Raw genomic sequence first — 22,452 nt, 5'->3', positions numbered from 1 at the left:
TCAGCAGTGGCTCTTCCTACATCACGTTCGCTCTCAGCGTTGCTCTCTGTCTGACATTCTCTCTCAGCTCTGCCTCGTCTTCTCAGCCTTGCGTTGACTTGCCAGTGACGTAAGGCAGAGTGATGTGGCCCCCTGAGGAAGGTGATGAGAGACTCCCGAGTCTCCCATATTTCACAGATATTCCTTGGCCTTGGGCTGAATGGGTGCCCCCTGATGAGTTGGGAAACCCCGAGGATCGGAGCTCCCCACTCCGCAGAAGCTTCAGTAACCTGTTACACACATGCACTTGCCTCGCTTTCCCTTCATTCTGGTTCTCTCACCCACCCGCATCTCGATGCTTTCCCTTGTCTCACATTATATCCAGCAGTCTTCCTTCTGTTAACCCTCATTAACTGTTAACCGCTCGTCCATCTTCCTCGATCTAGTCCTTACACCTGAGCTCCCATCTCCTTCTAGCAGATAATGCTCCCTAGCCAACAATACTTCACCATCATGGCCACCAATATTCAGGTGCCACTACAAAGGAGAGGTAGTCCCAACAACAAACTGCATAAATAATAATCGCATATAATCAACTCCCAAGGGAAGGGAGGGCAGGAATTTTAGGACTGTATTGGGAAAGACTCGGAGTCGGAGTAATGAAGATTATCGGTAACAGTGCTTAATTTGTAAATAAAGAGGTGCCGGTGCTCAAAGCTCTTCTCTTAAACACGAGGCTGCTGTAATTAAATCTGCCAGCACTGAATACTGAGGGGGCGTAATCCCGAAGCCACCTCGGGCCTCTTCGATTCATTTACAGCCACCCCTGCCCCTCCAGCTCATCCTGCAACTTTTTACTTTCTCCCTTTATTGTCTCAAGCTCCATCACACCTCTTTGATCCCTCTCAAACTCACTGTCCTGCATCCATAAAGTACAGACATAAAGTGACCCAACGGTAAAGGTGTGCTCCTAAATTCCAAACAAAAATAAGATCTTTCAGCTTCCTTCACATTCTCTGACTCAATGTCTTGCTTGACTGGTATACTCCTCTTCTTTCTTCACAATCTCTCTGCTCTCTATCATAATCCTTCATATTTCTCCCCACTCCTACTTCTTTTATTCTGTCCTCTCATGTGTACCTCCAGTTGCTCAATTTCACTCTCAATTAATGTAGATGCCCCCTACCCTACATTTTCTCAGTTCTTTCTTCCTTGCCTCACAATCCTCTTTCCTCACTTCTACTTCCAGCTCTGTCTCCTTTGCCCTCACATTTTCTCTTAGTTTCGTCTCCTCTTGACTTGTATGCTCTCGAAGCTCTGCCTCTTCTTCTCTCACATTTATTCTCAGTTCGCTCCTTTTCTCACATTCGCTCTCAACTGTTTCATCTTTCCTTACATTCACACTCATCTGTTGTCTCTTCCTCGTAACCAATTGCAGCCCAATCCTCTTCCCTCCCCATTCCCTCCCATATCTTTTTTTCACTTTTTTTTTGTCAGATCTCTGTTTCTTCCTTATCTTTTCTCTTGGTCATTCTGCTCTTTCCTCACATTATTTCGTAGCTGCTTGTTCTTTCTCGATATCCTCTCTTCAGCCTTCCCCCTTTCTCCTTGCAGTCTCTCTCTGTTCCCTCTTCCTTATTCGCATTCACACTCAGGCCCTCCTCTTTTGTTTATAACCTCACGTCCTTTGTCGTCTCTCCTGCCTCATACCTCACATTCTCTCCCGATTTCCTGTTCTCTTTCCTCACGTTCATTGTCTTTTCTGTCCCCTCTTTGCTTTGATTATCCATGGGCTCTGACTCCTTTTCTCAAAATCTCTCTCAGCGGGTTCTTCTTACCTCATATTCTCTCTCTGGTCTGCCGCCTCTTTTTTTCTGTCTCAACTGTATCCCTTTTCTCACATTGTTTCTCAGACCTTTCATCTCTTTCTGCACACTCTCCTTCGGATCTGCCTTCCCGTCTCCCTTATTCCGTCTCGGAAGTTTCCTTCGTCCTCACATTCTTTCTCAGCTCTTCACCCTCTTGCCTCATATTGTCTCTTAGTTCTGCTTCCTTTTTTTCTCATTCTCTCTCAGTTGTCTCCTCTTTCCTCACATTCTGTCTCCTCTTTTCACTCACTATCTCAGATATCTTCTCTTTCATCACATTCTCTCTCCTCTTTTCACTCACTATCTCAGTTATCTTCTCTTTCCTCACATTCTCTCTCTGCCCAGCATCCTCTGGTCTCTCATCCTTTCTCGGCTGCCTCCTCTGTCCTCACATTCACTCTCAGCTCTGTGTCCGCTTGCCTCATATTAACGCCTAGTTCTGCTTTTGTTTTACTCATTCTGTTTTACTTATCTATCTCCTCTTTCTCCCACTTTCTGTGCTCTGGCTCCTCTTTCCCCACATTCTCTCTCACCTCTGATTCCTATTTCTTCACATCCTCTTTTATCTCTGACTGCTCTCTCCTCACATGCTCTGTGAGCTCTGTATAATTTTTCTTCACATCCTCCCTCAGGTATTCTTCTTTCGTCCTATCTTCCCTCTGACTGTTCCTCTGTCCTCACATTCCCTTCGAACTCTGCTCTCTCTTTTCTCTTATTCGCTCTCATTTGCCTACTCTTTCTTCGCTCTGCTTCCTTTTTCCTCTCGTTCTTTGTGGGCTTTGCTTCCCCGTTCTTCACACCCTCTCTCTGCTGCACCTTCTCGTTCCTCTCGCGCTCTCTCCTCTTGCCTCTCGGTCTCTCTCGGGCCTACCTTCTCTTTCCTCACATTCCCCTGCTCTTGTGCCCTGTCAGTGGTGACATGTGCCGTTAACAGTTGGACGTGGGTCCCGCGCACCCTTCCTTCCCGCGGGAAGAGATCGTTTTTTGATTCACACAAATGGCAGAGAATCGTCGGTTGACCTCTAATGAGCAGCGAGGACGCATTAACTGGGTGGTCCAAGTGAAGTCTGCTCGTGGACTAGGAGTGGAGGGGTGAGCTGTTTAGTGGGAATGGGGTGGGGAGAGTGGGACCAGCTGCCTCCAGTACAGGGCGATTGTCATGGTTACCTTGCTGACAAAAACAGTGGCTCGGCTTAATGATGGTCACTGAACAGCCCTAGAAACCTGTTTAATAATCTCTGGGCTGCTGGCGGGAGCGCCCGCTTCAGACTCTGCCAAGGCGCCTCCTTGGTATAATCACAGGAGCTGCAGGGGGTGAGGCATCATCACAGGAGCCCGCAAGGCGGACGGGCATCACAGGACCTCCGGGCGGTGGGGCATCCTTAGAATTCCAAGGGCGAAGGGCAACTGCGGAGCTCCGTGGGAGGAGGGGCATCACGGGAGCTCGAGGGCGGGGCTCCACGAGAGTGCAGGAGAAAGGTGCGTTACGAGAGCTTCAGTGGTCCTTACCGGAGCCCGGTGAGAGGTGAGAGACTTTCGAAGAGGTGTGTTATGGGCGCAGTGACTTCTGCATTTTATCACCCAATGCGGGAGCACCTGAACTGGACCTGACCTACGGCCCCCAGCCTGCAGCAGAAGAGAGGCAAAATCCACCAGGCAAAGCTCCTGGAACCTGACTGGGGTACGGCGCCACATGTTGCTGATGTTTGTGGGTCCCCCCCAATCAATAAAAAGACAGAAACGCTGCCTCCTCCTGCCTTCACTTCACAGAACAGTGTGCTAACTCTACGAACAGCTGCACAGTTAGGGGCACGTAAGGACTCCGGGAGACGCATGCACCAGCAGACCCCAAGAGCTTCAGAGAGGACCGCCCTTTCACCAGGGCACCCTCGAAGCTTGTGAAACGTGCGAGAACTCAACGAGAGTGCGAGTTCAAGAGAGGGCCGAGCTTAGGAGGATACAAAGTGAGTGCACGGACTCCCGGGGCAGGTGAGGATCCCCGGAGAGACATACAATAGGAATCCCCACTTTGGACGAGGTCTCTTGGAGACCTGGAAGAGATTCACCCTGGAGTCTATGATGATTTAAGGACCCATGGGGATTGTGGGGTACTGAGGGTATTGTGGGGGTACTGAGGAGAGTGCAAGGTCCTTGTAAGGACCATGGAGACATGTGACGATCGTTTGATGACCTAGAAGAGCTGCCTCCTCGTACGCCAGGGCTAGAGGACCGTTTGAGGACCCTGGAGCTTTCGAGGAGCCCTAAATGTGTGAAAATCCACTCGTGACCTAAAAAAATACACCACACAGCATGTGAGGACCTCCTGGATCCAGGAAAGCAAACCCATCGGAGGTCGAGGTAATAAAAAACTGCTCGCTGTTGGTGGTTTATGCGTGTGCAGGCTGCCCTCAAACAGTCTGTGTTTATCGGATGGAGTCTCTCGGTATTTGGTCTTTTAGAGTGCATGATTTGAGTCTCACTGCATGCAGGGTTCAAGTATGTCTGGGAGGTGTTGCTGTGCTCGGGTGGATTGTGCCTTTCCTGTTTGTGTGTTTGGGGTCTGTCTGTCTTTTGTATACAGTGGTAAGTTTGTCTCTGGTGCTGTTATGTGTAAGGTTTGTGTCCACCTTTTCGTAGTTTCCGTGGTTTACTGCGTTTGGCTATATATTTGTAAGCGTGTGCAGTTTTTCAGTATAACTGCCTCTTGTGTCTCTGTTTGCAGGGTTGAAGTCTGTCTCTCTCTATCGGATACATGGCTGACGTCTGGCTCTCTCAGTTGTGTGCATGGCTACAACTTGCCTCTGTTGTCGTTTTTTGGATTCTGTCTCTTGTTCCGTAGTGAGCAGATCTGTTAGTCTCGGTGTATGCGTATCTTTGACGCTGGTGTACAGAAGCCTGGAGTCTTACTGACCCTGGAGCCTTTTCTGTGCAGGGATACCACCTGTCGGAGTTCTGTTGTTTGTCTGTGAAGTGCAGAGTACAAGCGCAGCTGTTCCTTTTATTGTTGTGTGCAAGATAGGAAAAAGGGGTCTGGCGGTTGTGTCTGCTGGTCTGTGTTTTTGTGTAGTATGTTGCAGTCTCCTTGCTCTGTATTTGTTGTGTGCAGGGTAGGTCGGTCTGTGGTATTGAATGCAGGCTTGTCGTCATCATGTGTTGGAGTCTACTGGTGTCTGTATGTGAAGGGTTGGAGTCTGTGGCTGGCGTCGTCGTGCATGTATGTGCAGCCTCCGAGACCGTCGGTCTCTGGGGTTTCTTTGTGCGTTGCTGGAGTATGTCCCTGTCGTCTTTGAGTGACATGCGGAGGACAGTCTGTGTGATATTGATGTGTGCACCGCGGACGTCTGTCTCTGGTGCCGCTGTGTGCAGAGTAGGGGAGCCCCTGTCGCTTCCTCTTCTCCCCCAGTAGGATTGACTTGTTTGTTTGTTTTCTCCATGAAACCTACACCCACGACTGGTAAATGCATTTTTGAGGCACTGGCAGGGATCTTGCATACTGATGAGAATATAATGGAAACTGTGAGAACTAGGTCCGTCAACCCCGGACCGCCACGGGAGCGCGCGGGCTGAGGCCATCTCCTAAGAGGGCCCGCTGTGTATTGAGGGATGCTCCTTGTCTCCCGGGTCTCCCATCCCCTCCGAGGGTCTGCTTTCTTTCTGAATCCCACTTCCTAGTAGTGTGGCCCTCCGCTAAGGGGTTCCTGTTTATCTTGGGTACCCCCCCCCCCCAAATGTCTGAGGAGGGAGTCACTATCCAAGTGTTGACTGTGTGGGGACATTGCTTTTCTGCAGCCCGTTTCCTATTGAAGGACACTTCTTCTTGTCTCAGAAGCGGCTCTATGTCAGAAGGTCTTCAATGTCTTTTTATTTCGTCTACACGAAGCTGAAACATTCTTTTTCCCCTTTCAGATCACCCTTTTCCCTGCCTGATTTTTAACATTTTTGCAGTTTTTTTGCAGCGCGATCTCGACCTGAAAATATTGAAGCGCTTTACATGAACACCAGTTACATTACATAAGGGCACACTCGCTTTTTTAGGCAGGGGAAGGATAATATATTTGCCTAGAATCACAGGGTGTTGAGCGGGCACGGAGTCTGGATCCTGGTATCTCAGATCCGAAGTCGGCAGCTCTGTACCTAAGGCCAGGTCCTTTCCCCTGATTCATTTCAAGGTCCTATTACTCCCTTACCAAAAACTAGAAAACAGCCCCGATCTTAGCTACTAAATTCCTGAAACTGCCACCTCACTTCTGTGTCCAGATTTTATGTTCAGGAACAAACTTGCTTGACCCTTGGTTTACACATTATGGTCCAGGGGTAGTCATTATCGGATAGTGTTTTGACTAGGAATGTCACAACCCGTGGGTGCAAGAGCGAGGACACTTCCTGTCTCTTTGGAGACATTCCAAGCCTCCCAGAACTCAGTGACAGACAGTCAGTGGGTCGGTCTGGCTCATGTATCCGAGGAGTCGTGCTCACATTTCGCCTGCTCTGCCTCCTTAAATGTCTACCTCTCTGCTTTCTTAAAACGATGCTCCCTCCACCTTCTGGTCTTTGAGAGTTTTAAGGGCAGGACTCCGTTACTGACTTCTGATGTTTTATACTTGTGAATCCCCTGCAAGATGTGTTGTCTAGAAATTACAAACATATGTAAATAGTTAGGCAGAGCAGAATCTCTGTTGGGTTGTCCTCAGGGCTGCTATGCTGCGGTGTAGAATGCACACTTGAATGAAGAAAGCATAACTGGAGGATGGCGATAGCACTACTTCATGTTTGACAATAAATGTATATCCCATTAATACACAAGAGCGTATAGCATCCATTCCCTGGGTCTATCAACCATTCCAAGGCTCTCAATTGCAGCCTTGAGTGTCCATAACACTGCACGGGTGCCAATAGAACCAGTTATTTAGTGTTTACTGAACTACCGCAAAAGAATAGATGGCACCACCCCAAGAAAGTAGACAGCACCATATCTTGACTGCTGAGAGCACCATTGCAAAAGTGTGAATTCCAGCACCGAACCAGTGCCAGCAATATCTTGTCAATAGCATTCTGCCATGAATGTGACAAGCACTATTCCCCAACAGTTGATAGTATCATTCCATGTGAGCCGCTCTCACAATTATTTGATTGGCAATATAACCAATTCACAGCAGTCAACGGCATTAACCCTTTGGTGTTTTATCTCCATAGCACACTGTCTGTCACACTTGTCCACAGGAACCTAAAGCAATACTCCTTGGCTGTTGATGAAAAAATTGCTTGATCGTCAGCAGCACTATTCCATGATTTAACGATCTATGTTATGTCACTATCAGCAGCCAACCCAGCAGGGAAGGTCACCATATCCAACACGGCAATCCCTGGTCAGTCTAAATCCACTTAAATGTAAATAAGAAAAAAAGGCAACAATCCGTCTCAGTCTACACTTCGAAACTGTGGAACAAAATTCAATTTCCCAGTAGATTTGCCTCAGCCCTCTCTGATACAGTAAACCGCGCAAAACCTAACTGTCCTGCCACATTCAAAGTCTCCTGTCCAAACTAAAGGTCTAATTTAGAACTTGCCAGAGGGCAATACTCCATCACAAATGTGACAGGCATCCTGTCTGCCATATTATGATCCCATTATATATAGTGGATATGGTAATATGGTGGACGGGATATCCGTCACATTTGTGACGGAGTACTTAATCCACCAAGTTCTAAATCAGGCCTTAAGTCTAAAGTCTTCAAGACCTTTCAGATACTCGGACACTAATTCTGTCGTTCAGACTGTTTATCTTTTCCAGCATCCTCACTCCACTACATCCTCACTGCTCTTTAAACGGTATTGGACATCTCAAGTTCCTATTTCTTTGCTATTTATGTACATGACTCCCTTGCTATGTTCACCCCTCATCTGCACTTCATGTGTGTAGATAGTATAATTCAGTGAGTATCTGTACCACCAGTCAATTTAGTACTCATAGCGCCGCCATGATTAACAAATGAATGCTGCACTGTCTAGAATACTCTGAAGTTGATGTCTATAGTACTGTCTTGTGATTATCTTTATCACCATTTCTCGCAATAGTATTTCTACAATTGTCTATAAAATCTTTGTGTCCCTGGCTTTTTCTATAAGTAGCTATAGGATCTTTGCCAATTGTCTTTGCATCGTTCGTTGCATGGATTTAGCACCACTTCACTGGTGCATATAGAACTATTCTATGAATGTCAATAGCACACTCCACAATTGTCATTTGCAACATTGCAAAGAGTCTGCACAAAATTCCACAAAGTCCATAGTAGTTTTCTATTCTATCTGTGTTCTGGCAGAAATATTACACCATTCCTTCAATGTCTATAACCAGATTCCCTGAGAAAAGATAGCAACATTTTATTAAGGAATATTTGGCACCATTATATTACCTATTACATATTCAGTGTGTTTCTTTAGCACCCGTTGCTGAGTGTGTCTAGCGGTATTCTTTACATAACCAAATCACTAATCCAGGAGTAGTTGAAATATTATTCCACAGGAGATTGTGAAACACATCAACCAGTGTCTTTAGCTCCGTACATAGTTGTCTATTACACCTTATTAAAAGTGCATATAGTAGCATTGTATACGTTTTTTTTTGGAAAAACGTCCATTTCAACTATAGCATCTTTCTAGCAGTGAGTATTGTAGCATCCCTCCAGTGTCCAGACCAGAATTCCACAGTAGTCTATAACACCTCCCTGTTATGAATCCATAGCCACATTTCAAGGCTTTTTTTCAGCACAATTAGAAAATAGTCTATAGTGCAGTCCCATGAGTTTTGATATCACCATTACAGGTGTGTGTAAGATTCCACTTTACAAATGTCTGTAGCTCTCTTCTTCAGGCCTCTACAGCAGCAGTCCGTGGTGCTCCACAGCTCTATTACCAGTTGTCAGGGCAATCATGCAATACATTGCACCATTTTGCCAATGCCTATAGCACAATTGACAAATGCTTTACTGTTCTAAGCGAGCACTGCATATTTCACCATTGTGCAGTTGTTTCTATCAACGTGCTAAGAGTATCTATAGCAACATCCTGCAATAATCTTAAGCAGTCTCCAGTTGTTTATGGTACTGTTGCACAGATGTCTTTAATATGATTTCACATATGTCAAAAGCACATTTCTATGAGTAGCTATTGCCCAAGCCAATAAGTGTGTACAGATCGTTCCACAGGTACCCAGACTGGCTTTCTAGTATTGTTTATACCACAGTTCTATGAGTGCTGATAGGATGTTTCATTGAGTGTACATAACCACTAGTCCATGTCTGTTTATAAATTAATTCCATACGTGCTATAAGGCCATTCTATCTGTACTAATATCGCAAAAGCATCTATTGCACAAATTGAAGTTTGTCTCCAATACAAGTTGAAGAATTTTTATAGTACCATTTCTCACGAATGAAAATCACTATCCAGTATTTTAATGGGCTAAAATACCAGAACGAACTTTACTGCATTTTTAGAATTGTTAATTAATTGACTCGTTCTACTAGCCTACAACATCGTTGTACCAAATCCTGTATCCTAATTTCAGAATTTTGCATTGCACTGGGGTCGTATCTATCACCACTCTACAGAGCCCATTCCCTGAATGTGATTGGCTATTTCAAGTAGTACCTGTAGTCAAATACACTGACTATCAATATAACCAATTCATATTTATCAGTGGTAGTGCTCGTAATTCTAATGCCTTGTATACTTTGTGGCAACTTATTTTGCCCTTTCAATTTTGGCTCTGGTACACTTAAGGTTCTTGATTCAGAAAATGTCTTGAAAACCTGTTTGGGTTCGGTTTTCTTGTTTCTTTGCTTGCAGGAGCATGTGATGTTGCTTTTCTTACTGATGTTATATTCTGTAAAACAAGAGACTTTTCTTTTCTTTTCTTATGGTGTTAATTATTGAATTGATGTGACACCTATTAATGAACAAACGTTTTTGTGAAGTACTCAGCTGTTCTTAGAGTAGACTTGCACTGAATTAAAAACAAAGACACGAAAGCCGTCCAAACTACAGTTTAACACATCCACCCTTAATTTTTAATAGTGATCTGTAGCAGATTTCACAACTGTTTGTAGCAACATTTCATAAGTGTTTATGTGAGCATTCAGTGGGTTTCTATGACTGTTTGATGAGTGGTTTCACAGGAACTCTACAGGGTTATTTAGCATCATTTCGCAAGTTTTTAGTCTATAACACTACTCCATGAGAGTCTATTGCACCATTCCTCAAAGGTATAAATCAAAATTATACAAGCAAGTATTAGGACATCCCACCGATGCCCATAACACCATTTCAAGTGTATTTAGCAACATTTCCAAAGCGATAGTAAGAAAGTTGAAAGATTTATGTAGGAGTGGTAACACAGTACTCACAGGCTCTGTGAGAGCCCTGCCAGTGCAGCCTTGAATTCCTTTATAAAGTAGCAGAAGTGGGTAATTGCTTTTGTTAACCACTGTTGTTACATCATAGCAGTTAATTACCAGATTTAGAATCTGGTATAAATACTAGTTGGGCATGGTGAAATTCATACATAATTATAAGCTTCTTCCAGATCATTAAAATGTCATACGGAATACATTATATTTATATATATATATAATATGTATTTAAAAAATGCACAATCCACCTATACTTTTGCACTCACCATATGCCCAAAAGATGATTATATTCTGTTTATAGTGGGAGAATGTTGATTGTTTTGTGCTTTTTTGCTGTGGTAAAGATAATTTGGTAAGCATGGAATCTTTAGTTTATCGTGCTGTTGATTTTTGATTTGATAGACTCTTTATTATGTACAGCTATATTGTGACACATTCTGCTGCTTTTAGATCACATTGCCACCAGTTTCCAGAGCACTCTTCTGTGTGTGTAGTACATTTCATCAAGTACACATAACAGCACTTTAGAAGTATTCATCAGAATATCCCACAAGTGTCTACACCATGGTTCCACGAGTACTATTCCAGAAGAGTACATAGCAACGTTTCTTATATGTTTCTTAGAACATTCCACATAAGTCAAGAACACCATTCCTTGAGTGTTCATGACACAATTCCACATGTGCATGTAACAATATTTCACAAGTGTTTATAAAATATGCCACAGGGGTTCCATAGGTGTCTGCAATACTATTCAATTAGCGTCTACAGCACTGTTCCACAAGTGTAAATATGAACACTTCAAAAGTGCTTCTTAGGATATTCCAGTAGTGTCTATTGCAATATTCCATTGTTAAATATAGCATCATTGCACGAGTTTTTATAGTGACATTTCAGAAGTGCTTATTAGAACATTCCACCAGTGTCTCTACCACTATTTTTTTAGAGTAAAGCACTGTTCCACAAGAGTATACTAGCATATTCCACAGGACTTCCATTTGTAGTTATAACAATGTTCCATGAGTACATATACCACCATTTCATAAGCAACATTTTACGTCATTAGAACATCTCAATGGTGTCTATAACCCTATATCATGAGTGTCAATGGCAACTTGTTACACATGTATATCATCAGTTCGTTTTTAGGATTAGAATAGTGTATATTTGTAGCTAATTGTATTTTTAAAATGCTGCTATTTTAATCTGATGGGAACATTGACCCCAACTTGCTTTCTGCCATTCAAAAAAAAGGAAGATTTAGTAATGAAAATTCGGTCTCCAAGAGATCTGCAATTTGTTTTATTATAAGTGGTAATTGACTATAGGAGGTTGACAGGTAACAACTAATAATATTTCAAAATCTGATTGATTGAAAGATGTCAGCATTTTTTCAAGTTGACCATTCCAGGAGTTCACTATATTAGGTTAAAATAAGATTCTTCTGGGCCATTGTAATGACAAGTGTAATATATCATACATCACACATATAAAACACATTATACATAATACATAATTTATCAAATACAATACATTTCTACATGACACAACACACATATGCTTTTGCAGACAAGCAAGACATAATACCTGATTGTGTGCTGGATATTCAATGACAGTGGTTGAAGAAAAGCCACTGCTTGCTAATGAGGTTGAGACAGGGATGACGTTATTTCTTGACTCTAAATTCCAATTGTATTACTCAAAGAATCATTCTTAGTTTGAAATATTTACTTGACCCTTTAAGAAGAGATATTTCCCCTGTTGATCTATTTCCTTGCCACCCCTAAAATCTTTTTTAGAAAGTGTTTAGTCGATCTTCAAACAACCATTTTGAATGGCTCCAAGGAAGGAAAATGATAATAAGAACATTTTTGAGGAAATGTAACCCTTTGTGAATCATTCTGTAGGTTACCTTACTGCATTCACATAGTTCAGTGAAACAATAGCTTCCTAAAAGACTAAAGTAGAATCCCTTTAAGGTAATATAAAGTTGTATTGACAAATCTACAATGTCCGTGATTGAAAAGTTCAACTCCATATTGTACTCAGGAGGAGAGATAGTAGGATAGCCCTGTTAATAGCATTATGAACTGCCTCCATACCAAATGTGCTAAATATTTTCTTTTACCTTCTCCCCCTTGAGGTTCTGTGCAATGAGCACAGCTGAAAAAATAGTAGACATTGCTTCTACTCTTTGATTGTGCACCAAGACTTGTACGACTTACTGGATATTTCACATAGATGTGAAGAAGGCTAATGAAAGCCCCCCATGGTGCATTTGACACAGGTGATCCTTACATGTTAAGGTGCATTACAGACAGTTATTCCTCTATGTCTCGAGTAACAATGAGATTCCACAAACGGTGGATGTAGGAAGTTGGCTCTGTATGTGCTATTTCAAAGTAAGGAATAGCATGCACAGAGTCCAAGGGTTCCCCTTAGAGGTAAGATAGTGGCAAAAAGAGATAATACTAATGCTCTATTTTGTGGTAGTGTGGTCGAGCAGTAGGCTTATCCAAGGAGTAGTGTTAAGCATTTGTTGTACATACACACAGGCAATAAATGAGGAACACACACTCAGAGACAATTCCAGCCAATAGGTTTTTGTATAGAAAAATATATTTTCTTAGTTTATTTTAAGAACCACAGGTTCAAATTCTACAAGTAATATCTAATTTGAAAGGTATTGCAGGTAAGTACTTTAGGAACTTTGAATAATCACATTAGCATTTATACTTTTTACATAAAACGCATATAGCTATTTCAAAAGTGGACACGGTGCAATTTTCACAGTTCCTAGGGGAGGTAAGTTATTGTTAGTTCTTGCAGGTAAGTAAACCACCTACAGGGTTCAAATTGGGGTCCAAGGTAACCCACCGGTGGGGGTTCAGAGCAACCCCAAAGTTACCACACCAGCAGCTCAGGGCCGGTCAGGTGCAGAGTTCAAAGTGGTGCCCAAAACACGTAGGCTTCAATAGAGAAGGGGGTGCCCCGGTTCCACTCTGTCAGCAGGTAAGTACCCGCGTCTTCGGAGGGCAGACCAGGGGGGTTTTGTAGGGCACCGGGGGGGACACAAGTCCACACAGAAAGTACACCCTCAGCGGCGCGGGGGCGGCCGGGTGCAGTGTGCAAACAAGCGTCGGGTTTGTAATAGGAATCAATGGGAGACCAAGGGGTCTCTTCAGCGGTGCAGGCAGGCAAGGGAGGGGCTCCTCGGGGTAGCCACCACCTGGGCAAGGGAGAAGGCCTCCTGGGGGTCACTCCTGCACTGGAGTTCCGATCCTTCCGGTCCTGGGGGCTGCGGGTGCAGGGTCTTTTCCAGGCGTCGGGATCTTAGAGTCAGGCAGTCGCGTCAGGGGCAGCCTCAGGATTCCCTCTGCAGGCGTCGCTGTGGGGGCTCAGGGGGGACAACTTTGGTTACTCACAGTCTTGGAGTCGCCTGGGGGTCCTCCCTGTAGCGTTGTTTCTTCACCAGTCGAGTCGGGGTCGCCGGGTGCAGTGTTGCAAGTCTCACGCTTGTTGCAGGGATTGCAGGGGTCTTTAAATCTGCTCCTCTGGAAACAAAGTTGCAGTCTTTGTTGAACAGGGCCGCTGTCCACTGGAGTTTCTTGGTCTTTTGGAAGCAGGGCAGTCCTCTGAGGATTCAGAGGTCGCTGGTCCTGGGGAAAGCGTTGCTGGAGCTGTTTTCTTCTGAAGGAGGGAGACAGGCCAGTAGGGCTGGGGCCAAAGCAGTTGGTGTCTTCTTCTTCTCTGCAGGGTTTTTCAGCTCAGCGGTCCTCTTCTTCTTTAAGTTGCAGGAATCTGAGTTCCTAGGTTCTGGGGAGCCCCTAAATACTGAATTTAGGGGTGTGTTTAGGTCTGGGAGGGCAGTAGCCAATGGCTGCTGTCATTGAGGGTCGGTACACCCTCTTTGTGCCTCCTCCCTGAGAGGAGGGGGGCACATCCCTATTCCTATTGGGGGAATCCTCCTTCTACAAGATGGAGGATTTCTAAAAGTCAGAGTCACCTCAGCTCAGGACACCTTAGGGGCTGTCCTGACTGGCCAGTGACTCCTCCTTGTTTTTCTCATTATCTCTCCTGGACTTGCCGCCAAAAGTGGGGGCTGGGTCCAGGGGGCGGGCATCTCCACTAGCTGGAGTGCCCTGGGACATTGTAACACGAAGCTTGAGCCTTTGAAGCTCACTGCTAGGTGTTACAGTTCCTGCAGGGGGTAGGTGTGAAGCACCTCCACCCAGAGCAGGCTTTGATTCTGTCCTCAGAGAGCACAAAGGCCCTCACCACATGGGGTCAGAAACTCGTCTCTCAGCAGCAGGCTGGCACAGACCAGTCAGTCCTGCACTGAACAATTTGGTAAAATACAGGGGGCATCTCTAAGATGCCTTCTGTGTGCATTTTTTAATAAATCCAACACTGGCATCAGTGTGGGTTTATTATTCTGATAAGTTTGATACCAAACTTCCCAGTATTCAGTGTAGCCATTATGGAGCTGTGGAGTTCATTTTTGACAGACTCCCAGCCCATTTACTCTTATGGCTACCCTGCACTTACAATGTCTAAGGTTTTGCTTAGACACTGTAGGGGCATAGTGCTCATGCACCTATACCCTCACCTGTGGTATAGTGCACCCTGCCTTAGGGCTGTGAGGCCTGCTAGAGGGGTGACTTACCTATGCCACAGGCAGTGTGAGGTTGGCATGGCACCCTGAGGGGAGTGCCATGTCGACTTAGTCATTTTCTCCGCACCAGCACACACAAGTTGGCAAGCAGTGTGTCTGTGCTGAGTGAGGGGTCCCTAGGGTGGCATAAGACAGGCTGCAGCCCTTAGAAACCTTCCCTGGCATCAGGGCCCTTGGTACCAGGGGTACCAGTTACAAGGGACTTACCTGGGTGCCAGGGTTGTGCCAATTGTGGAGACAATGGTACATTTTTAGGTGAAAGAACACTGGTGCTGGGGCCTGGTTAGCAGGGTCCCAGCACACTTCTCAGTCAAGTCAGCATCAGTATCAGGCAAAAGGTGGGGGGTAACTGCAACAGGGAGCCATTTCTTTACACAACCCCCCCCCCAGCCCACAGGCCAGGAGACTCAGCCAAAGCTGGGAGAGTTTTCCTAGTCTGTCAGGCGAGGAAGAGTAGAGGAAATAGGCTGGTTTGTTGCAGGGCCTACTCTGCCTTACATCCTCCTGTTCAGGTCATTCCCTCTGGGGAACTGACCCACTTCCACAGTGATAGGACCTAGTCTGAATTGCCTCTTGTCTGTGCTTTTAATGTCTCCACCCATTCTTTCTATTTTGGGGTTAGAGATATCCACCTCTGCTAATCTTATCTTAGCCAGGGTCACCCCTAGCTTACCCAAAGAGGTTACCCAGAGCTGGAGTAACCCCACCATGACCAGCAGGGTCAGGGGGCCTAACTTGCTATTTGGCATGGGGTCAGACCACCATGCCAAGGATAGTGCAGCCATAAAGGCTAACACCCAGCAGAGGCAACTGACAGCTGTCAGTGCCCAGAACCACACCTTTAGCCCTTCACCTACAAGGGAAGGGGTTAAGTTACAGGCTTCTTTGGGTTCAGGGTGCCTGTCTGCTGTATTAGAGTGGGGTGTTACCACCTCTTGTAGTAAACACCCTTCTTCCACTCTTTCTTCTGTTAACTGAGGAGCCACCCACTCAGGCTTAACAGTTGCCTGACTAGCCAGGACTTCTTGGGGGTCAGGTTGGACTTTATCAGTGCCACTTTTGGAGTTCTCCCCTACTGGAGCAGAATCTCCTTGGCTTGCTGGAACCTTGGCTAAAGGTTGTCCACCCTTCCTACACTGTTTTCGTTTCTTTTTCTTCTGGGGCCTGCTTGCAGTTACTGCAGGGGCAGGACCTCCAGAATCCTTGGGAGAGGACTGGCACTGGACCAGTTCCTCTCTTGGGCTCTGACTAACCTCTGGGTAGTCATTTCCAAGGAGACAATCAAGGGGGAGGTCGGTACTGACTACCACCCTTCTCCAGCTAAAAGTCCCACCCACTTCTATGGGCACAAAAGCCACAGGCCTATCAGTGACCCTGTCTGGGCTAACTCTTACTCTGGCAGTCTCACCTGGGATATACTGGTTTGAGAACACCAGCCTGTCATGCACAATAGTGTGACTGGCACAAGTGTTTCTCAGGGCAGTGGCTGGGATTCCATTCACCAGTAGGTGGTGGAAGTGTCTACTTCCCTCTAAAATCTCCAACTCACCTGTTGGGCCCTTTTTCCAGTTGAAGGCTATGAAGACCTCCTCATCTGAGGAGTCATCCCCAATGGCTACACTGGTTACCCCTGGGATTTTGCTAGGGGGTTTGTTTTTGGGACAAGAAGTGTCCTTGGTGTGGTGCCCTGTCTGTCTACAGTTATGGCACCATGCCTTAGTGGCATCCCAGTTCTTACCCTGGTACCCACCTTTGTTTTGGGTTGTGTCTCAGGGCCCACCCACCTGTTCTGGTTTTTGGGGGCCTACAGAGGATTCTTTTTCTTTGTTTCTAGTGTCACCCACTTTCTCCTGGGAGGCTTTGTAACCCCTTTCTTTTGGTCATCCCCAGTGGAAGATTTGGTTACCCTAGTCTTGACCCAGTGGTCGGCCTTCTTTCCCAATTCTTGGGGAGAAATTGGACCTAGGTCTACCAGATACTGATGCAACTTTTCATTGAAGCAGTTACTTAAAATGTGTTCTTTCATAAACAAATTATAAAGCCCAACATAGTCATGCACTTCATTTCCAGTTACCCAACCATCCAGTGTTTTCACTGAGTAGTCAACAAAATCAACCCAGGTCTGGTTCGAGGATTTTTGAGCCCCCCTGAATCTAATTCTATACTCCTCAGTGGAGAATGCAAAGCCCTCAATCAGGGTTCCCTTCATGAGGTCATACGATTCTGCATCGTTTCCAGAGAGTGTGAGGAGTCTATCCCTACACTTTCCAGTGAACATTTCCCAAAGGAGAGCACCCAAGTGAGATCTGTTTACTTTTCTGGTTGCACAAGCCCTCTCAAAAGCTGTGAACCATTTGGTGATGTCATCACCATCTTCATATTTAGTCACAATCCCTTTAGGGATTTTCAACATGTCAGGAGAATCTCTGACCCTATTTAAGTTGCTGTCACCATTGATGGGTCCTAGGCCCATCTCTTGTCTTTCTCTTTCTATGGCTAGGATCTGTCTTTCCAAAGCCAATTCTTTGGCCATCCTGGCTAGCAGGAGGTCCTCTTCACTGAGGCTATCCCCAGTGATTTCAGAGGTGCTGCCCCCTCCTGTGAGGGAAGCAGCATCTCTGACTATTATGTTTGGAGTCAGGGGTTGAGAGTCCCTGATCTCCCTAGTTAGGACTGGAAGGTGGGAATTCTCCTCCAAGTCACTATCTTCTCCCTCTGTGAGGTCATCCTCAGAGGGGTTGGCTTTTTCAAACTCTGCCAAAAGCTCCTGGAGCTGTTGTTTGGAGGGTCTTTAGCCAACTGGGATTTTCTTTATTTTGCAGAGAGACCTTAGCTCCCTCATCTTAAGATGGAGGTAAGGTGTGAGGTCGAGTTCCATCACATTCTCTTCTGCCCCAGACATTATGTTTCTAAAAGTTGGAATACTTTTTGAGAATCTAAAACTAGTTCTAGGTTCTAATTCAAACTTTCACAAAACTTTTAAACTCTAAAGGAAATTCTAAACAGGGACTAACACAAGGCCCTAGCAGGACTTTTAAGAATTTAGAAAAATAGTTTAAATGCAAAAATCAATTTCTAATGATAATTTTTGGAATTTGTCGTGTGATCAGGTATTGGCTGAGTAGTCCAGCAAATGCAAAGTCTTGTACCCCACCGCTGATCACCAATGTAGGATGTTGGCTCTGTATGTGCTATTTCAAAGTAAGGAACAGCATGCACAGAGTCCAAGGGTTCCCCTTAGAGGTAAGATAGTGGCAAAAAGAGATAATACTAATGCTCTATTTTGTGGTAGTGTGGTCGAGCTGTAGGCTTATCCAAGGAGTAGTGTTAAGCATTTGTTGTACATACACACAGGCAATAAATGAGGAACACACACTCAGAGACAATTCCAGCCAATAGGTTTTTGTATAGAAAAATATCTTTTCTTAGTTTATTTTAAGAACCACAGGTTCAAATTCTACATGTCATATCTCATTTGAAAGGTATTGCAGGTAAGTACTTTAGGAACTTTGAATAATCACATTAGCATTTATACTTTTTACATAAAACACATATAGCTATTTCAAAAGTGGACACAGTGCAATTTTCACAGTTCCTAGGGGAGGTAAGTTATTGTTAGTTCTTGCAGGTAAGTAAACCACCTACGGGGTTCAAATTGGGGTCCAAGGTAACCCACCAGTGGGGGTTCAGAGCAACCCCAAAGTTACCACACCAGCAGCTCAGGGCCGGTCAGGTGCAGAGTTCAAAGTGGTGCCCAAAACACATAGGCTTCAATGGAGAAGGGGGTGCCCCGGTTCCAGTCTGCCAGCAGGTAAGTACCCGCGTCTTCGGAGGGCAGACCAGGGGGGTTTTGTAGGGCACCAGGGACACAGAAAGTACACCCTCAGCAGCGCGGGGGCGGCCGGGTGCAGTGTGCAAACAAGCGTCGGGTTTGTAATAGGAATCAATGGGAGACCAAGGGGTCTCTTCAGCGGTGCAGGCAGGCAAGGGGGGGGCTCTTCGGGGTAGCCACCACCTGGGCAAGGGAGAGGGCCTCCTGGGGGTCACTCCTGCACTGGAGTTCCGATCCTTCCGGTCCTGGGGGCTGCGGGTGCAGGGTCTTTTCCAGGCGTCGGGATCTTAGAGTCAGGCAGTCGCGGTCAGGGGGAGCCTCGGGATTCCCTCTGCAGGCGCCGCTGTGGGGGCTCAGGGGGGACAACTTTGGTTACTCACAGTCTTGGAGTCGCCTGGGGGTCCTCCCTGTAGCGTTGTTTCTTCACCAGTCGAGTCGGGGTCGCCAGGTGCAGTGTTGCAAGCCTCACGCTTCTTGCAGGGATTGCAGGGGTCTTTAAATCTGCCCCTCTGGAAACAAAGTTGCAGTCTTTGTTGAACAGGGCCGCTGTCCTCGGGAGTTTCTTGGTCTTTTGGAAGCAGGGCAGTCCTCTGAGGATTCAGAGGTCGCTGTTCCTGGGGGAAGCGTCGCTGGAGCAGTTTTCTTCTGAAGGAGGGAGACAGGCCGGTAGGGCTGGGGCCAAAGCAGTTGGTGTCTTCTTCTTCTCTGCAATGTTTTTCAGCTCAGCAGTCCTCTTCTTCTTTAAGTTGCAGGAATCTGAGTTCCTAGGTCCTGGGGAGCCCCTAAATACTGAATTTAGGGGTGTGTTTAGGTCTGGGAGGGCAGTAGCCAATGGCTACTGTCCTTGAGGGTCTGTACACCCTCTTTGTGCCTCCTCTCTGAGAGGAGGGGGGCACATCCCTATTCCTATTGGGGGAATCCTCCTTCTACAAGATGGAGGATTTCTAAAAGTCAGAGTCACCTCAGCTCAGGACACCTTAGGGGCTGTCCCGACTGGCCAGTGACTCCTCCTTGTTTTTCTCATTATCTCTCCTGGACTTGCCGCCAAACGTAGGGGCTGGGTCCAGGGGGCGGGCATCTCCATTAGCTGGAGTGCCCTGGGGCATTGTAACACGAAGCTTGAGCCTTTGAAGCTCACTGCTAGGTGTTACAGTTCTTTCAGGGGGGAGGTGTGAAGCACCTCCACCCAGAGCAGGCTTTGTTTCTGTCCTCAGAGAGCACAAAGGCCCTCACCACATGGGGTCAGAAACTCGTCTCTCAGCAGCAGGCTGGCACAGACCAGTCAGTCCTGCACTGAACAATTGGGTAAAATACAGGGGGCATCTCTAAGATGCCTTCTGTGTGCATTTTTTAATAAATCCAACACTGGCATCAGTGTGGGTTTATTATTCTGAGAAGTTTGATACCAAACTTCCCAGTATTCAGTGTAGCCATTATGGAGCTGTGGAGTTCGTTTTTGACAGACTCCCAGCCCATATACTCTTATGGCTACCCTGCACTTACAATGTCTAAGGTTTTGCTTAGACACTGTAGGGGCATAGTGCTCATGCACCTATGCCCTCATCTGTGGTATAGTGCACCCTGCCTTAGGGCTGTGAGGCCTGCTAGAGGGGTGACTTACCTATGCCACAGGCAGTGTGAGGTTGGCATGGCACCCTGAGGGGAGTGCCATGTCGACTTAGTCATTTTCTCCCCACCAGCACACACAAGTTGGCAAGCAGTGTGTCTGTGCTGAGTGAGGGGTCCCTAGGGTGGCATAAGACATGCTGAAGCCCTTAGAGACCTTCTCTGGCATCAGGGCCCTTGGTACCAGGGGTACCAGTTACAAGGGACTTACGTGGGTGCCAGGGTTGTGCCAATTGTGGAGACAATGGTACATTTTTAGGTGAAAGAACACTGGTGCTGGGGCCTGGTTAGCAGGGTCCCAGCACGCTTCTCAGGCAAGTCAGCATCAGTATCAGGCAAAAAGTGGGGGGTAACTGAAACAGGGAGCCATTTCTTTACAGTGGACCTGTTACAAAGATAGTTTTTTGTGATGAATACCAATATGTTTTCTACACAACTCTTTTCCATGCTTTGGTTACCTGTCTCAGTGCAGTACAAAGCTCTGATAGTTAAATGCTGGTTAGAGTGTTTTACAAATATCCCTCAGTCACTGTCCTTACTGAGCCTTCCAGGCATCAGAATATATTCCAGGACATCCTAGTAGGAGAATGCTCGAAGATTTGCCCAAACTCTAAACCAGAACAGTAGAAAGTTAAATGCAGTCAGATGCTCCAAACCTTAGAACCTAAGTTTCGCCTCTAATCACAACTAATGATGTGTGTCAGGTAAGATTAAAATCACATCTTCAGACTTGCTTTTCATTTGAACCAATACAGGAAGGATTGCAAATTCCCAAACTTTTACTCAATAAACTTGATTCTACTATGTAATATCGAAGCTAGGAATATCATGATACACTAATATTGTGGGAATAATATAGAGGGACAAAATATTGATATTTAAGTCCATAGAAAGGAAGTATAGATTTACTATTCTTAACTCCACATCTATGCTCCTTGAAGCTATATACTTCTACAGGAAAATTACTAATACGCTTTGTGTAGGAATAAAACGAGGGGAGGTCCGTCCCTAATGCTAGCACCTGGAGAAAGTGCACTGCAATGGGACCAGTTTGTGTGATTATATATATATATATATATATATATATATATATATATATATATATATATATATATATATATATATATATATATATATATATATATATGTGTAACATGTTTCCTGACTACTGCTTATGTTGCAGAATACTGAGTAACCTGTGTGTTATATGTGACTACTGCTAGTTTGCAGAGTAACTAATGTGTAAGGTTCTGACAACTGCTAAGGTAGCAGGATATCACTAATATGTGATGTTTGGTCTAATAATTGTGTTGTGTACAATACAGTATATTTTCATATAACTTGGTGTTGTGTTTCCTTTGTGGTGGGGATAGTGCGTCACATGGGTTGTGTGTGTTTTGCAAACGCTTACACATTGCCTCTGGGTTATGCCTGACTACTCGTGCCAAGCTACCAAGGGGGTGAGCAGGGGCTATCTTGGACGTGTAACTCCCTTGCCTTGACTAGACTGGGTTGGTGGTTGGTTCTGCCTGGCTTAGTTGCATACCCTGGCCAACCAGAAACCCCATTTGTAACTCACACATATGTGTATATATATATATATATATATATATATATATATATATATATATATATATATATATATATATCAAAAACGAAGTTGTCCTCATGTGAAAGCGCACTCCCAACAGGTTATATAAATGGGAAAAAAGCAAAGCCAGCAACTCACAGTGAATTCTTTAAGCAGTTTCATTATTCTAGGCCTTAAGTTATAAAATCATCTCTGGACACCTGTTTCTAGGTCAATCCTTTCTTCAGCAGAGAAAAATATAAAAGTGTTTCACCCTCATAGGTGCAGCCAGTGCATGAAGTGTTCCAGGCATTTCTTTCTTACTGCAAAGACCGGCATGGCTTCAGCTTGTCTAATTACAGGCACCAGATTAGTCTCTTTAAATACCAGTCCGTCCCAGTGGGCCTCTCAAGTGAGCAGTGCATGCTGGTTGTGGTGGTCCTGCAATTTTTTCATTTTGCCCCAAGTGGGTTGCTGGAGCCAAACAAAAT

The 22,452-nt window shown here is 45.4% G+C and overlaps 1 protein-coding gene across 1 annotated transcript in view; it reads left to right on the top strand.

Moving 5' to 3' along the window:
- Window positions 1–3,181: 3,181 nt before the first annotated feature.
- Window positions 3,182–22,452, top strand: part of VWA5B1 (von Willebrand factor A domain containing 5B1) — a 917,148-nt gene continuing 897,877 nt past the window's right edge. The window contains exon 1 of the mRNA XM_069242250.1: window positions 3,182–4,205. The gene's annotated coding sequence lies outside the window, so the exon portion shown is untranslated. The remainder of the gene's footprint in view (window positions 4,206–22,452) is intronic.

The sequence above is a fragment of the Pleurodeles waltl genome, chromosome 6 (genome assembly GCF_031143425.1).
Source record: "Pleurodeles waltl isolate 20211129_DDA chromosome 6, aPleWal1.hap1.20221129, whole genome shotgun sequence".
Lineage (NCBI taxonomy): Eukaryota > Metazoa > Chordata > Amphibia > Caudata > Salamandridae > Pleurodeles > Pleurodeles waltl.
Note: the sequence above shows the minus strand (reverse complement) of the source record. Positions and strands in the feature narration are given on the sequence as shown.